This window comes from Kogia breviceps, chromosome 9, assembly GCF_026419965.1.
Source record: "Kogia breviceps isolate mKogBre1 chromosome 9, mKogBre1 haplotype 1, whole genome shotgun sequence".
In the NCBI taxonomy this organism is placed as follows: domain Eukaryota; kingdom Metazoa; phylum Chordata; class Mammalia; order Artiodactyla; family Physeteridae; genus Kogia; species Kogia breviceps.
Window position 1 is genome coordinate 115,311,360 of NC_081318.1, and position 11,701 is coordinate 115,323,060.

Sequence of the window (11,701 nt, forward strand, 5' to 3'; positions counted from 1 at the left end):
CTTGGCGGTTCTTGGGTGAGCTGGGATCCCTCAGAGACCGTTCAGGTCTAACACAGCAGCACTCCCACTATTTTGCCACTAGACTAAGCTGGCGGTAAGAACCTTGCGGCACAGCTAGAATGTAAACTGACACCAAACCAGTATTTGTCTCAACTGATTTTTTTTTTTAAGAGTACTGTCTCCTGTGCCAGTGGTCAATATATCATCTCTCAGCTCCACATTCACTCTCATTTCTCTTCGCAGGATGGAGCTGGGCCCTTTGAGCATTCCTCCTTTGCCAGGTTGCCCAGTGTGAAGCTTTGTCAGGAGAAACTGCTTGGAGGCAGTGCAGGAGGAAGGGGCTTTGCCACCTGGTTCCAGTGAGCTTTCTCGGCAGGCCTGCAGAAAGAGACCTCTGAAGCGCCTACCTCCCTCCCTACATCAAGGGTAGCTTCTCCAGCTCTGGGTTCTCTCCGAAGCACGTGGCTCTGCAGTGCGGGGCTGCCAACAGTACTCAGTACCCAGCAGCTGGCAGATTCCTCCAGCACCCATGTTGGGAAGTTTTATATCCGAGGGGTCAGCAAGACACCTCCATGAACAGTTTTCCAGGGGGTGGACTTCAGCCAGCTCTGCCAGCACTTCTCTGCCATTCGGTGAGCTGTAGCTATTCTCTCTCCAACAAAGTCTGGCCCTCAGCCCTGGGAGGAGGGGGAAGGGGGTCTTCCCTAGACACTCAGCGCTCAGAACAGTAGCTGCTCCTTATACCTACTATTTGTTTTTATTTTATTTATTTATTTATTTATTTAGGTTACATTGGGCCTTCATTGCTGCACGTGGGCTTTCCCTAGTTGCGGTGCACGGGCTTCTCATTGTGGTGGCTTCTCTTATTGTGGAGCATGGGCTCTAGGCACACGGGCTTCAGTAGTTGTGGTGCATGGGCTTAGTTGCTCCATGGCATGTGGGATCTTGCCGGACCAGGGATCAAACCCATGTCCCCTACGCTGGCAGGCGGATTCTTAACCACTGCGCCACCAGGGAAGTCCCGTCCTACACTTTACATCAATTCTGACAATATCTACCTGGAGAGACCATCAGATCTCACCGGTTAAGGGCTCAGTCCCATAAGACTGCCCTGCCCCCCACTTCAGATGACAATTGAAAGTCCAGGTTGTTACCTGTGCTTCTGACCAGCTATAAATTGGAGGTTCCCAGGACCCCCTCCTTGGGTGCAATTAATATGCTAGAATGGCTCACAGAACTCAGGAAAACACTTTACTTACTGTTTACCGGTTTATTATAAAAGGATATGATAAAGATACAGATAAACATACAAATAAAAGAGATGCTTAGGGTAAGGTATGTGGGAAGGGGTATAGAGCTGTCTTCTGAACACACCATTCTCCCAGCCACCCCCCCACGTGTTCACCAACCTAGAAGATCTCCAAACCCCATACTACTGGAATTTTATGGAGACTTCATCATATAGGCATGATCAATTATTAACTCTATTTTGTCTCTGGAGGATGGGGAGGTGGGACTGAAATTTTCAAGCTCCTAATCATGGGTCTTTCTGGTGATCCAGGAACCATCCAGGAGCCCACCCAGAGTTGCCTCATTAGAACAAAGACATTCCTTTCACCCAGGAAATTTCAAGCGATGTGGGAGCTCTGTGCTAGGAACCAGGGGTAGAGACTAATATATGTATTCCCTATTTTTTCACAACCTGATCCTAGGCTGACTCTCCTCAGGCTGCTCCTACCCATTAGAACACCTTTGCCTCATTTCCACACACACAAGTCCAGGCTTCAAGTAAAATTTTGCCTACTAATAATCAGATGGTGATAATTTTGGAAATAAAGGAGGACCAACTAAATGAGAACAGGCAAAGGCTACTTGTTCAGAGCTGGCTATAGTGAAGAAGTCAGCCACCATCACGTGCATCTGGCAGAGACCCAAAGGCAGGCAGAGAAGTGGGAGAGCTTCCTAGTGAAGAAGTCAGGGGTGTGGCCTGGGGAGGCTGGAGGTGGGCTACCTAGAAGTGGGGTATCCATGCGATTGATTGGAGGACTGTGTAGGGCTTTCTCTGGTTGGTCCTAATTTAGAAGTGGGAACAAAAATTAGGGAAGCTGTAAATTATTGACCAAGTTCTGGCCATTTGGCTTGCTTGGAGGTTATCATTTGCTTTCCTGGACTGTCACTAGAGATAGCAGTCTGACTCCCCCCAAGTCTGACTTAACAACAGCCAGCTTCCTGGGCTGGCTACTGTAGAGAAGGGGTTGGTTCCCTGGGCTGGTTGCTGCGGTTTGTGGGTCAGAATGCTATTTTTATAAATGGTCGGACCATTGTCTGTGTAGTCAGTCCCTCATAACGGACATAAGGCTAGCTGCAGTGTTAACTGAGAACAATGTTTCTGCCAAGGTCACACCTCAGCTGTAAAGTGTCCCAACAGCCTCCTTCTTTTTCATGATTTCTGCTTTCTTACCACTTACTTCCCTAGCCTGCTCTGTGGCCCCATCCCATGAACAAAAATGACTGGGACCCAGTTACTAAACTGCCTGCACTTCATGAAAGCCGCAATCTAGAGCTGATCCTCACTTCCCCTCTCCTCTCCTCAGAATTACTCAGTGCAATTACTCAGTGCAATCCCAAACCTTACAAAACCCCTTTACTACTCTTGTAATGAGAGGCAGCCCAGAATTCCCTGGGATTCTCCCTTGTTGCAGCAGATTAATAAAATAAGCTTTGTTGGACACCTGGTTCGTCCCTGGTGGACTTACCTGTTAGATTTTATCACCCAGCTCAAGTATCACCTCTTCCACTAAATCTTTGGATGAAATTTTTTCCTCCTCCATCCTCCTCCGCTCCCAAAGCACTTTATTCATATGTCTCTGATGTTAACCATGTTAGGACATTCCTGTACTAGATCATTAAGTTCCTGTAAAGACAGGGACTGTGTGGGATTCCTCGTTGTATCTGAGAGTTCTAATGAAAGGAATGATGTGCACCAGGCCAGATTAAGATAGAAAGGCACTGACATCACCTGGAGACAGCTTTGTACAGATGCTTCCTAGCTAGAGTTTTCGAGAAATCCCTGAACAACTGAAAATTTACCCTCAGTTGACCTGTTCAAAGACAGTTTCCTGGACTCACATCTTTACTAGATTCCAGCTCTTTATTTTTTTAAGTAATCTTTTCACTGTTCCCAAGGCTGACTGCAGCTTTTTCCTTTTTGTCCCTCTCACCCATCGAGAACTAAATAGCTAGCAAATAACTACCTAGATGTCTCTGAGTTGTTCTTCGACATATGCCATGCAATACTTCATACCATGCTGTGCATGTGACAAATCCAGTATTAACTTAATTAGTGAAGAAAAGAATTTCTTTAGAGTTGATTCAAGTGAATTCTCTCAATGCATTTATAATATCCAGTTTCCAGGCCTGTAAATGATAATGGCCCAAACCAACGCTAAATCATAATGACCCCTTGGCAGTAGAGCCACCCTGTGTGCCTCCAGTGAAAGAAACCTTGTAAGCCCTACTTTGATACCTCCTTGCTTATTATGTTCTTTTTTTAAAAAAAAAAATTATTTATTTATGGCTGCGTTGGGTCTTTGTTGCTGCACGCAGGCTTTCTCTAGTTGCAGCGAGCAGGGGCTCCTCTTCATTGTGGTGCATGGGCTTCTCTCTGCGGTGGCTTCTCTTGTTGCACAGCACGGGCTCTAGCTGCACGGGCTTCAGTAGTTGTGGCACGTGGGCTCAGTAGTTGTGGCTTGCAGGCTCTAGAGTGCAGGCTCAGTAGTTGTGGTGCACGGGCTTAGTTGCTCCATAGCATGTGGGATCTTCCTGGACCAGGGATCGAACCCGTGTCCCCTGTATTGGCAGGCGGATTCTCAACCGCTGAGCCACTGGGGAAGCTCCTATTGCTTTCTATGTATTCTTTCAGAGCCAAATTTCTGATTTTCTTTCCAGGCATACATCCCAGTTGGCTTGGAAGAATAATGGAGTTACTCTTTGGAGATGTGGTTTTAGAAAAGTTCTTTTCAATATTCTGATAAGTACTTAAGAAATTGCAGACAGGTCTGTCTCTCTTTGTGCCAGTCTCATGCAGCCTCCTAGTATAAGGCAATTGAGCTTTGATTCCGTGGTTTTTAATGTTTTGGCATCCTTTTGTATTAGTTTCATGGAACATCTTCCCCTTTCTAGTGAATTTTGTTGGTTATCATCTCAGAAAAAAGCTGTTCTCTTTTAGTCCTTGGCAAGCCCACTTTTTCTGGTCACACATAGACACCCACGCTGTCAGCCATGTTCTCACCCTCCATAACCAGTTACCTTCCTGGTTCTCTCGATTACATCATGGCAGAGTGACAGAATGGACAGAGCAGTGATCTGAGATAAAACAAGCCCTAGCCGTCTATGAGATCTTGAGCAAGCCACTTAACCTCTTTGGCTGAAATGTTAGTCTCCACGTGAGCAATCTGTTCCCACCCTATCTGTCTCATGACATTTAACAAAATAATGGGATTGTATACTATAAACTGCTTGAATGTATTTACTAGGTGCTATACATAAAATGAGTTTCAAGTATTGCTCTGCTTTTCTTTACAGAACCAAGTTGTTGCTTTCGTAGCCTTATATTCAAGACCTTTGAATATGTAGTTCTTATACATTGCTCCTCATGGAGAAGACTCTACAATCCTGTTAATACTTAGCTGTATTTCCAACAAGCCACGCCCTTTCCAGTCTCAGTACCTTCCAATGCACTTTCCTCTGCCTGCGTGGAAGAAATATATTTAAACCCCAAATTTCCTCCCAACCCAGAGAACCTCTCCACAAAGAAGAGAAAGAAAAGACAGAATGTGATGCGCATCACAGTTAAAAGGGACGCAAACACAAAAAGAAACCCCACTCTTCCATATAGTTAAGGGCAATTTGGAGTCGGGTGACAAGTGGGCCCTTAGCCTCCCAGGACACTAGGAGATCAGAGTTTCTCCCCTTTGACAATAACATTTCAGAAAGAGTGTTCCCAGGCCCTTGGGAAACAATCCTGAGTCGTGAGACTAGCCATGGGCTTATTTAGCCATTAGGGATTGACATTCCTTTGAAAAGGGCAGAGAATTCAATTCTAAAAGCAAAGGGGGTGTCTTCCCCTATTCTGAAGAGGGACCAAGCGTCCAGCTTCTTACTTGTGTGACCTTCCGCCTGCACCAGCCTGCCGCGCCCAGCTCCCCGCTGGCTGCCGTCCTCCTGTTCCTTTACGAGGCCCGCTTCCCCGCCTTCCTGGGTCCCCCAGTCCAGCCCGGGGGTAACAGGAACGCAGCGCGCCCCGCCTCCACCGGTTTACTAGACTTCCGCTCTCGGCCTCACAAGGGACTACCGAGGGACGCAGCTAACGCGCAGCCTCTCCCTGGCGCCCCTCGTGACGTCATCTCCCAGGGCCGCGCGCGAGTTACGTGACGCCACGTGCGTCTGCCAGAGGGCGGCGGGAGCGTGCGCGGCTGCACCCGTGGGTGGCAGTTGAGGTGAGGCTGCTCCTTGGGATCGTGGCCATCCAGTGCCATCAAGGATCCCAGGCGGTGCCTGCCATCTACTGAGGCCAGGTGAGGGTCGCAGGGCGTGCAGGCCTTGCTGGGGTGCGAGGTGCGGGGCGCCGGGCCCAGTTGGAGCGGGCGCGCCGTCTCCAAGTTACTCCGCGCTTGGCCCCGTCGGTCCGGTGATCGTGGCGGGTGCTCGGCCCTGGCCGTTCCGTCCTGCGGTTGGAGGGGAAACGCGAGGGTGGTTCTAACCGAGCTTCTGAGGGTCCCGTTCGGAGTACACATGCGGCCTTGGCAGGCAGAGCCGGGAGGAATGGGCTCGTGGGTATAGCCTCCCAAGGGGCGGGAACCTTGCTTGAGCTGACCCCGTGCCCCCTCCAGGTGGACGGCCCTCGACTGCTCCGCAGTAGATGATCTGTAAGATGGCCTGGTAAGTGACACTGCCCCGGCCCCAGCTCCCCGTTCTCGGAACGGGGCCCGCAGTTCTTCTCCGCCATTATTTCATGGGGAAAATTGCGGATCGAGTCAACTTTTGTGTCATGGTCTACAGTTCTGAGAAGACTGTGGCAGAAAAGGCGATTTTGTGTAATGAGGTGGTGATAAGGATATTTACAGGGTCGTAAGGAATGAAAAAGTTAACTCCTGTCCTTTCAACTGCTTGACAAAGCTGCCTCTCCCAAGGCTGCTTCCCTTACTCCCTGAGCCAGAAGGGATTGCTGTCTGGAGTCCTTCCCTTCCTACTATTTGTCAGTTATCTGTGTCCAGTGGGTAAACCCAAGTAGGCCTAATTCAACCCGTGATCCCTTGTCCCAGTTTCTGGTCCCGGCTGGTGCTCAGTAGGAGTACAGCTGTCTGTCCAGAGCTTTAGGGGCTGGAAGGAATGTGGGCTGCAAGCCTCCAGCGTGCTTGGGTCTGCAGTGACCCTGTGCATTCCTACAGTGCTTGCAAGAAAAATTTTGAAATGGTTTGAGGCCTTGCCCTGCTCCATCCAGAGCAAGGTTATAGAAATTTCAGACACTTGCCTGCTGCCTTCCCTATCTGGTGTGCTGGGCAGCATACCGATCTGTGCTGTCTGATGTGGTGACCACTTGACACATATGGTTAAATTTAAAACTCAGTTTTTCATTCCCACTACCTACATTTTTAGATGCTCAGTAGCCACATTTGGCAAGTGGCTACTATATTGCACTGTGTAGATTAGAGAACGTTGATATCTTTGCCGAAGTCGTTTTGGATTTCAGGTGTTTGCTCTGTTCCAGGCTTGTGGTAAATTCTATTGTATTATTTTATTATATCCTTCAAACAGAAGCCTTTCAGAAGTTGAAAGTGAAGCTCAGAGGGAGTGGTAAAGGTGGAGTTAGACGCGCAGCAGGGAATAAAGAGTAGAAAGGAATGATAGGGATGGGCCCTGCCCTTTGGGACATTACCATTTGCGGGTAAACCAAAGAGAACCAAAGGCTAAATTCTGCAGCGGTGGAATGGAGGGAGGGAGGAATGGAATCCAGAAGCGGGTAGGAAGTTTTGGTTCTAGGGAAATGCCCATTGGGCCTTGACTTGGGGCAAGGGCTGTTGGGTTCAGGCAGGGATATGGCTGGCATGGTCATAGCAGGGCAGCACAGCTCCTATGCTTCTGCACGGCAGGGGTCACACCACACCGTCTCCCTTGAAGGTCAAGGCTTCTAGCAGATTCGGATCTCTCTCTTCAGTCCAAGTGCAAATGCTGAACACACCAGTTTCCTGGAGCTGCCGTCGGGACACTTGTCGGTGAGTCCATGGTTCTGCAGTCCTAGGAGCGAGGCACTGGCTGCCCTTTGACTTTCTTTTCAAAGATGTTCAAGTAGACAGCCTGGGTATGTACGAGGTAGTACTTCCAGAGCAGAGAGCAGGGCTGCCCACTGTCGACTGTAAAAGATTTGGCTGTCCTGTGCTCAGGGTGCCTTTTCTGTGATGCAGCCCACTGCATCGTGAGTGCCTTCTGGCTCCCCTTGTGTCACCCAATGGGAAATGGGGCTGGTGGAGAACGCTGGTGCTCTGTTTACCTACTGCTGTGGTGAATAATCAACTGTCTTTGCTTTGTGTCTCCTACCAGCTTCCATGTAACTGATGGGCTACCTTGTCACGTGCCATTGCTGGGGGAGTATGTCAGACCCTTCACAGTTCCTGACAGCACAGCCTCCCAGCCCCCAACAGACTGCCCTGTGTTCCTGCTCTAGCTTCAGCAGCAGAAATCCCAGGATGTGAGAGCTAGAAGACACCTGAGAGATGATCCCTTCCGTGGATGACAGGTTCTTCTGGGGACTCTGCAGTGGTAAGTATGCAGGGTCTGGCCTAGCAAATCACTTCACTTCCATTTTATATGTTAATTTTCCATAAGTCCCCTTGTCAAGAGGTTCAAAACCATCCATTTATTCTTACCTTCCCATATTGTAAGTTGGGTGATTGAGTCTCAGAAAGATGAATTGTCTTTAAGCTCCCGAGACTGTTTTGTGGACAGATAGTTGTCTACTATCTAGACTCATGGAGCTCTGATTCTTTGGCATGGCATTTTGATTGCCTTTGTGGTTTGGGATTCAACCTGCAGCCTTTTCCCCAAGAATCTCCTAGGTCAGTGGTGTGTCAGCCTGGAAAGGGTGGGCTGCTACTAAGTCTCTGTCACGGAGGCCTCTTGGCGCTTGGTGGAGTCAGGAGTGGGAACTCAGGTTCATTTCTGTGGATTGCCACTCCGTAGCAGTTGGCAATTACAACAATCCCTGGCTATATCCTCACGTCACTTTATTTTCACAGCAGGCCTCCAAGTTGTTTCCTTGTTTTTATAGATGAGGAAGTGGGAACTGAGGTGGTGGCCTGCCCACACTGACACACCTGGGGAAGGTGCAGCAGAATTTGAACCCAGGCCTTGGCACCACAGTTCTCTGAGCAGGTTCAAATCCTCACTTGCTCCAGGAGTCAGGAATTTCTGGTTCTTGGCCCAGCTCAGGTGTGGGTGGCTCAGGGCCAGGTGTGCATGTCTGACTGACCTTCTCTCCCCCGCAGGTTTGGGTGCCGTGTCGTCTGCTTCCAGAACAAGGATTTTCGCTGTACATCAGGACCCAGGCCCCTCTGACATCTCCTGAATGAGAAACGAGGGGTTTAATAAAACGGTGTAAAATTTGTAGTTCAGTCCAGCCTCTGTTTCTGTTTTCCATATGTTAGGTACAAAGAGGAGGAGGGCCCTCCCCTCCTTGAAGGAGTTTCAGCGAAGTTTGAGGGTGCCCCTGGGGTGTCTCCCACTCTCATTGCTTTTGAGACCGCAGAGTGGGTGGAAGGGCACCAGTCCTGGAGTAGCTTCCACTGGCTTGTTGGCGTTCTCTGTCTTTTGTCCTCTTCACCAGCGTGGGCCAGACTCGGTTACACACCAAAGTGTTGAGTCCACAGTGTGAGGATTGATACTTTTAGGATGAGTGATGCACCCTCATGATCTATTTCATCTGATAAATAACTTCACAGTGGAAGCCCATTTAGCTCAACGTTGTGACCTTTTCAAGGAATGTCAGCAGGTTAGGCCAAGGCCGACTGAGCTAGAAAAGATTCAGTGAGCCACGTTTACATTCAGTTTGTTAGTGATGTTGTGAATGGGAAAGTACCCAAAGGTCCCTGCACCGTGAGTCACTGCAGCTACACCCTGAGGGGGCAGGGGCAGAAAGCCTCACAGCTCAGAGCCGGATGCCAGGGGAGACCCTCCCGCCTGCCTCCCGAGCAGAGGAGGAAGAGGGACGGAGCAGCTCCTCACGAGAGCACCGTCAGAGGATGAGCTGTGCGGCCTTTGCGGCTCACGCCGCTCCGGGGCGCTGGGCAGGGCCCTTCCCTGCAACTAACCCAACAGTATGTATGCTCTGAGATGAGGTGGAAGTAAAAGATCCTAAAGTGGGTACAGTTGTGTAGGGGAACTGAGAAACAAAGGGACTGGGGACCTGCCACAGAGCGCAGTGGCACCAGCAATGGGGGCCCGAGTGAGGGGCCATCGAAGGGACTGGACAGAGGGCGGCATCTTGAAATCGACCTAGATCAGATAATGAGAGTGAAAGTGCCATCCTCAGCCCCCAGGAGCACCTCCCTGCTATCCTTCCATCCTCCCTTGACCACCTGTTTGTTCCACCTGTCACTGTGACCCACCTTGTCAGACCCTACCCCGGGGAAGCTGCATATAGAGCCACCAGTTGTCCTGCCTGAGACCAGCGGACCCAGAGGTCCAGCCAGACCCAGGACGGGGAAGGATTTCTGGTGTGCTGTCTTTGGCCTCATAGATAAATGAGGCACTGGGTGGCAAATCCTTTGTGCAAGCTGCAAGTGGAGAGCACAGTCCTGAGTGCAGTCAAGTGCAGGGCCACACAGTAGCAGGGTCTTCAGCTGGGACTGGTTAACCCACGGGCCAATCCCCAACCAAAGAACAGTCTTGACATCTTTACATGGAAAAAAAAAAAAAAAATTTGTGACATGAAATTTTTTTTAAGGTTTTTTTGGCTTTGGCTTTGGCTGTGTTGGGTTTTTGCATTGCTGCGCGCAGGCTTTCTCTAGTGGCAAGTGGGGACTTCTCTTCGTTGTGGTGCGCGGGCTTCTCACTGCGGTGGTTTCTCTTGTGGAGCACGGGATCTAGGCTTGTGAGCTTCAGTAGTTGTGGCTCGCGGGCTCTAGAGCGCGGGCTCAGTAGTTGTGGCGCACAGGCTTAGTTGCTCCGTCACATGTGGGATCTTCCCGGATCAGGGCTCGAACCCGTGTCCCCTGCAGGCGGATTCTTAACCGCTGCGCCACCAGGGAAGTCCCATGACGTGAAAATTTTATCGAGTTCAGGTTTCAATGTCTCAAGTTTCACTGGAACAGCCGCTTCATTTGTTTCACTTATTAATTTAATGCAAACCCCGGGCCCAGAGGTTGGGGAAGTGAAACCTTGAGGCTCTGTGAGAACTCCCCAGGTACTCCTGAGCTTTGGTTTGGAAAACCCTTCAAAAGCACCAGCCAAAGAGGCAGGGGGTGCGAAGGGGGTCTTCAGAGACTGGGAGGATGAAACTTGACCAGAATTTGCTCAAGAGAAGCCCCAGGCCTGGCGCAGGGTGGAGCCAAAGCCTGGTCCCCTCAGAACGATGGGCGCAGTGCTGTGAGGCTTGGTTTTATCAGGCATTTGAAAGTAAGCACTTTACAATTTCATTCGTTTTAAAGTATTTGAAGGAAAAAAACCCTTGCATATCAATGTTTGAGTTTAAAAAGTGAGTTGATTGATGAGGACCTACTGTATAGCACAGGGAACTCCACTCAGTGCTCTGCGGTGACCTAAATGGGAAGGAAATCCAAAAAAGGGGAGATATGTATACGTGTAGCTGATTCACTTTGCTGTACAGCAGAAACTAACACATTATAAAGCAACTATACTCCAATAAAACTTAATTTAAAAAAAGACTTTTTTGATCACACTTGGTTAGAAATTTTATTCTAGTCTCGAGCTAAAATGAACCAAAAATTTTATTCTCGTCTAGACCCTAAATGTCACAGAATAAATTCTTTTATTCATTCAGGTTAAAAAAAAAAGTGACTTGACTGAAAGACAGTTCTTAAATAAACTAGCTTTTTGAGTAGAGAATCCCAAAGGTAGTACACGGATAACTCAAACTTGGGAAATGCACTGCCCTCCCTGTGCGAGGGGAGGGATGAGAGAGAAGTGCCCCACGGCCCCAACCCGGACGCCGTGTGGTCGAAGTCTGAGCTGGCCCGTCTGGCCACTTGTAAAGGGCCCGCCTGCTCCACGGAGAGGACTGAGGCCACACCTCTGGGAGGTGAGGACCAAGGTGGGACAGGAGGTCTCCTGGTGCAGCTCCTGGTCCTCACTACTAGAGGGACAGGCAGGTGGGCCTCAAGGACACAAAGGACCCTTCTGGGAAACATCCGGAAGCCTGGACCAGTGGCAAGACTGGGTCTCAGCACGACGAACCCAGACCACCAGCCCCGTGGCTGTGGCGGGCTAAGCCTGGAAGCTGGCTTAGTGGTTCACATCACAGCGTGGTCACACTTGGAAGAAGTGCTGCCTAGGCTCCTGCCCCAAGGGCCTGGGTATCGGCATTTGTTCACCTTTTGTCAAGGTGCAATGTACCTACCCGAAAATCCGCCTAGTGTTGAGGTCTGAGAGCTGGAGGCTTTTGTGGCCACCGCCTGCTCACAGCCCC

General features: G+C 49.8%; 2 long non-coding RNA genes and 1 other non-coding gene across 4 annotated transcripts; all 3 read left to right on the forward strand.

Annotated features, from left to right (window-relative positions):
- The first annotated feature begins 16 nt into the window (after positions 1 to 16).
- On the forward strand, positions 17 to 4,561 carry LOC136794890 (uncharacterized). The gene is made up of 3 exons (XR_010842364.1): positions 17 to 94; positions 244 to 632; positions 3,949 to 4,561. It is a non-coding gene; the product is annotated as an uncharacterized lncRNA (long non-coding RNA).
- An 855-nt stretch (positions 4,562 to 5,416) lies between these two features.
- Positions 5,417 to 8,669, forward strand: LOC131762725 (uncharacterized). Of its 2 annotated transcripts, none has more exons than XR_010842362.1 (5): positions 5,417 to 5,576; positions 5,892 to 5,940; positions 7,152 to 7,274; positions 7,600 to 7,818; positions 8,544 to 8,669. It is a non-coding gene; the product is annotated as an uncharacterized lncRNA (long non-coding RNA). The 2 variants fall into 2 exon arrangements; XR_010842361.1 differs by having other exon boundaries at positions 5,419 to 5,576; positions 7,180 to 7,274.
- On the forward strand, positions 6,398 to 6,530 carry LOC131763096 (small nucleolar RNA SNORA9). Its single transcript, XR_009337497.1, has one exon. It is a non-coding gene; the product is annotated as a small nucleolar RNA SNORA9 (small nucleolar RNA).
- Positions 8,670 to 11,701: the final 3,032 nt, after the last annotated feature.